Here is a 6,000-nt window from a genome sequence, read left to right on the forward strand (position 1 = left end):
AGAATAAATGCATTTGTCTGTAACACACTTGGACAAAATTAATATTAAATGACTTCTACCAAAATAATAGAAAAATGCAGCCATAGCCCTCAACAACTTACTCTCTTTTCCTTTCAAGGACAGAAATCGACCCCCAAGGACAAAAGCTGATCAAGTCCGAACACAGAAGATAAAGTGGAGCAAACATAACTTCAACATTTTAAACATTATTTTTAGTAATTTGATGTTTCATGTTGCCCTTTTCACATTTTGGAGATATATATTTGTTTAAATATTCTCCATTAAAATTCCCTTAAAAGTACTGTATACATCAGGGTTTCCTAGAGAAATAGCATGTGTGCATGTGTGTGTATGCACATGTATATGTATGTGTATACACACACATAAAAATATATGTACTTTATATTTATACCTATAGAGAGATTTTTCAAGGAATTGTCTTACACAGTTGTAGAGGCTGGGAAGTTCAAAATCTACAGGGTAAGCCTGGCAGGCTGGAGTCCAGGGAAAATTGATTCTGCAGTTTGAGTCCAAGGCAGTCTGCTAGCAGAATTCCCTTTTTCTCGGGGGAAGTCAGTTTTTTTCTATTAAAGTCTTCAACTGACTAGATGAGGACACCACATTTTGAAGGATAGTCTGCTTTATTTAAAGTCTATTGATCTAAATGTTAACCTCATCTTAAAAAAATACCTTCACAGAAACATTAGAATAATGTTTGACTACATATCTAGGTATCATGGCCTAGTCATGTTGATATATTAAATTAAACATCACAAATACCATTCATTTATTTATTTATTTATTTATTTTTTTGTCTTTTTTTTTTTTCCGTGACCGGCAACGGATTGCAACCCTCAGTGTCGTGCCCGTACCGGACCGGGACCGGCAATGGGATCGCAACCCTCGGTGTTGCCCCTGCACCTCACTCAGCCAGTGAGCGGCCGGTCTGTATGTGGGATCCGAACCCTTGGCAGGAGCGCTGCCACGCTTCCCAAGCGGTGCACTATAGCAGTGCGCCACCGGGCCAGCCCTCAAATACCATTCATTTAATTTGAAAAAAAATCATATTTAGATATTTAAATATTCTTTAAAAAATGGATCTTCCACCTAATCAAGCATTTACATCTAACTTCTCTGCAGAAAGCATAGGAAACAGAAAGACTAGTTAAACAGCAATCCAAAGTAGCCAGGTCTGAATGTAAATTCTGTGAAATGACTGACTCAGTCACCTCAACATGTCAGTAACAGGACAAATCCCCATACACAGGGGTGGAAGAGGACTGGGGGAGGAGTCTATGTTAGTAAGAAGAGGGTCAGAGACACAGGAACAAAATACAATGTGTGGACCTTGTTTGAGTCCTGATAGGAATAAAACTAACTGTGAATAAACATTTTTTTTTTTTTTGTCTTTTTCCGTGTCCGGCAACGGATCGCAACCCTCAGTGTTGCCCCCATACCGGACTGGGGACCAGCAACGGGATCGCAACCCTTGGCGTTGCTCCCGCGCCTCGCTCAGCCAGTGAGCGGGAACCGGTCCGTATGTGGGATCCGAACCCTCGGGCGGGAGCGCCGCCGCACTTCCCAAGCGGCGCACTATCGCAGTGCGCCACCGGGCCGGCCCCGAATAAACATTTTCTTTTTTGGACAATATAGTAAGTTTGAATGTAAACCAGACACAAGCTGATATTAAGAAATCATGGTTAATTTTCACAGGTATGAAAATGCCATTGTGGCTAAATAAGAAACCAGCTTTTTATTTGCTTACTTGAGATATTTTACAACTGATATTTTTACTGATGAAATGGCATGATGTTTGAGATTTACTTTGAAATTACTCTGACCAAAAGAAAGGTGAGGATCAGTGAAACAAGTACAGCAGAATGCTGATGATTTTGGAACCTGGGTGATGTGTGTGGGGTGCATTGCATTTTCCATTTTTGTGTACATTTGGAAATTTTCACCAATAAAATATAAAATAAGTAAATCTATTAAATATTAACATTTGCATATTTATATACTCATATGCAGTACATAGTTATTGATAAATCTATTGAAATACTATACTGGTTTTTCTTATTAAAATCTTATATAACTGTTGCTTTGCCTCACACGGATTTATCACCTCTCTTCCCCTGGGTGACTGAGATGCAAAACGATTACTCAAAGCCCATTTCTTCCGAGCAGTGAGAGACCCCAAAGGGGTTAATCTCCCAGAACCCTCAAGAGAGAGGCATTCCTTCCTTGGGAAATTAATCACGAACTCGGGTTCTCTCCCTGCATTTATTCTCCAGACCAGGAAGTTACAGGAAAAGAACATAGGTGGGGTTATGGCTAATTAAACAATAGAGGCTGGTAACATCAGTGAAACAAGCAAAGTGACATTCCATAATGCAATTTGCAAAAGGTTGAGTTGATCTGCCAACAAAAGCTTGATCTTAGCAAACACTGTTTTTCCCTGCAGCAATTTCCCCAGTATTTTTATATATCAATCAAGTAACTTGTCTGTCCTTGAGCCAGCAACTTTGCTGTGTTACAAAGACTTCAGCCTGAGGAAAGTTTCCTGTCTTTTGCAAGGCTAACATTTCTATATGTAATTCCAAAAGGTTAGGCTAAACCTGAGACTACAGGGCTTTGGAAAATAGGTCCTGTGAAATACATTTGCTTTATAAATGTTGGTGCTCTCTACATATAACAATTTGAATTTGTATTGGTATAATTGTATTTGTTGAAATTCTTTTAGGCATCCAACTGCATCATATACTTTCTTTGTCTCTAAGAGTTAGTCATGTATTGCCTAGTTTATTACATTAATAAATCCAACTGTTCTCTCCACAATCTCATTTCTCCACTAGGATGTAAATTTCATGAGGCAAGATGTTTGTTTGCTTGCTCACTGATGTACCTCAACACCTAGCAATGACTAGAACATACGTATTTGTTGAATGAATGAATGACGTTTTCCCAGAAATATTCTAGATTGCACATAAACATTTCATAAGTTTGAATAATGTTTCCATCTGACACAGCCTGGTGAAGAACTAATTCAACTTTTCAGTAATTAATGGTGAATAATGCATCAGTTCTGTACTCTTCCTTCAGAATTTCTTTTTTATAATTTATACATTTTATAAGCCTGATAATACAGTATGATCATATATTAAAATCGCTGGTAGAAGATTACATAAAATTCATATTAAATTGTTGCTTTTAACAGTATTGTCTCTAAAGGAATGTTTATGAAACAGCAGAAAACATTTTAAAACATCTTGCACTTTTCTCAAATACAAGTAGTCATACAACCTGACACACAACATGGCTCAGTAATGAGTAGTCAATTTGGCTTCCTGACTAGGCAGGTCTACTGCTAAGAGTGTCTTTATCATCTGTTTCATTCATAAAATGATGGTATTTTAGGAAACTCAAGAAGTGAATTATGCGCTGCAAAGCCCAAAGTAGTATTAGACAAAAATTGTCTTCAGAGCAGATAAGAGGAATTTTTTGAACCACAAAATTCCTTGTTGATTGCTTCTTAGCCCATAGAAGAGGATCCTAGTGATTTGGTTTGAAACACTGTTAGGCTGTTAATTGCTTATTCAGCTCAAGTCACCGAATAAATGGAGAGGAGATATAAAACCGTTTCAAGACTTCAAACTGGTTTCTCTACTTTCATGTGGTGTTGGATGATTCACAGCCTGGAAAGTAATAGGGGAAGGAGAAGAGGAGGTCCCTCATGGAGTCTGGGCTTGGAGGGGCCCACAGAGTAGCTCATATAACCTTGCAGGGCACAGGTAGGGGGCTGCGGTGGCTGCACCGAGCAGTCAGCCAGCCATGGCAGCTCTGGCTCGCCCTGCCCTCCCAGGAGCTGGGCTGGGGAGGTAGCCCTCAGGCTTACCCGGCAGTGGCCAGGCCTTCCCTGGGTCAACTGCCAGCAACTGCTCCATCCCACCTGCTCTTCTACAGTGTGACCTCGCCTCGCCCCCTCTTCTGGGGGAAAAACCTGTGTTATTCCCAGACTTCCTCTACACCACCCGGATCTAAGCTGGCCCTGTGGCCGCTGTGACACCCAGAACCCCTCAGAAGTGCAGGCCCTTGCTGCACGGGCACTTCCGCTTCTGCTAACTTCTGCTTCCGGTCTCCCACAGCCCTCGGAGGCCGCTGAGTGGGACAGCAGGCTTGTACGTGGTGGTGTGGCCCAGACCTGGTGCAGGCAGGTGTAGACCTAGGGACGCCGACCACTGCCCAGAGTGAGCGGGCGACTCCGAAACAGCGAGGGGAGAGCGCGGGGCTGCTTCGGGAGCACGCGGTTCGGCCCAGCCCCGAAGAGGCACCGCGGAGCCTCGGACAGCCAGGCTGTGCCGTCCAGGCCGCGGCTGCGGTGGAGGCGGCGCTGCTGTGGCGAGTTCTCTGTCCTCTTCCTCACTGGATCTGGTGGTGTAGAGGAGGTCTAGGAATAGTACAGGTTTTTTTCCTCCTCTTTCAAGTAAGAAAAAAATCCAAAAAAACAAAAAACAACTTTCAGAAAGAACGTGATGCTAGATTTTAAAATGGATAAAATGATTTCTTCAGTCTGATTTTTTTTTTTTTTTTTTGAGCAGCTGGCCAATAATGGGAATCCAAATCCTTGATCCTGGTGATATAACACTGCACTCCAACCAACTGAGCTAACCGGCCAGGCGCAGTATTTTTTTTTTTTTTTTAAATATTGTCCCCTAGTTATCTCAGTTTTAATCACTAGAAACATAATTGTATTGGGTATACTCATTAGAATATGCTTCTGAAATCAAGCTGTTAGACCAGTCTCTAAGTCTCATTATTTGAAATGGTAGTCAGGTTCAAATTTTAGGGAATAAACTGAGGAGATTGGAAAGGATTGACTGAGGGATACCAGTTCCAAAATAACTTAGATAAATCATAACTTTGTAAATCATAACTGCTGCTGTTCTCCCTTAGTGGGAAGATGGAGCATGGAAATTTCTGGGTGAGTTTCAGTTCACCTTCTTATAGGGGTGATCTTACCTTCCCTGAAAGAAAAATATTCTTGTCTATCTCCACACTTTTCGTTCAACTTACACATTCCCTGACTTAGGAAAGCAGTCATGAATTTCAAAGCAAACCAGTTATACTTGTTCCTCCTCTAGGTAACTGTTTTTTGGGTTTTTTTTTTCCCCCTGTACATGGGGAAATTATTATGTGAACTTTGAATAATCAGATAAACTTCTGTGTCTTTTTAGACTATGATTTGTTAATTCTCAGATTTTCTGTTAGGTTATTAATTATCGGTACTTATCTCTAGTAACGCTGTTCTCGTAAAAGAAACTACTTTCCCAAGTGTATTAGGCTGCTGTACTGTGGTCCTCTACATTTGTTATAGCGAAATAAGTGCTTTATGTAAGTACTGAATGATTAAATGACAGGTACTGGTTTCTTTATTTGCTTATCTTGTATTTTGACATGCCAAATATTTTACTCTTAAATGTACAGCTATGCATGGTAGTGGACACTGAGCATGATAGAGATTAATGCTGTTTATCCACCTGGGATATTTTGGCTTTATGAGGTCAGCCCCTTTTTATTTTTATTTTTTTATTTTTTTTCCCCTTTTTGTCTTTTTTACTGACTGGTAACGGGATCGCAACCCTCGGTGTCGCGCCTGTACCAGCGACTGGCAACGGGATCGCAACCCTTGGTGTCGCGCCCGCACCATGCTCAGCCAGTGAGCGGGAACCGGTCTCCACATGGGATCCGAACCCTCGGCAGGAGCGCCGCCGCATTCCCAAGCGGCGCACTCTCCAGTGCGCCACCGGGCTGGCCCAGCCCCTTTTTATTTATCTCATTGCCTGTCATGTTTTTCTTTGTTGCAGTCTTTGATATTTTATTCATCCTAAAGCTATCAATGTTGGCCTTTTATCCAAGAGTCCAAAAGTTTGCTTTTACACAGTTCAACTAGTAATTTAATTTAATTTAATTTAATTTAATTTTTTTTCAATATTACTGGTATGT

The sequence above is a fragment of the Galeopterus variegatus genome, unplaced genomic scaffold (assembly GCF_000696425.1).
Source record: "Galeopterus variegatus unplaced genomic scaffold, G_variegatus-3.0.2 Scaffold974, whole genome shotgun sequence".
Lineage (NCBI taxonomy): Eukaryota > Metazoa > Chordata > Mammalia > Dermoptera > Cynocephalidae > Galeopterus > Galeopterus variegatus.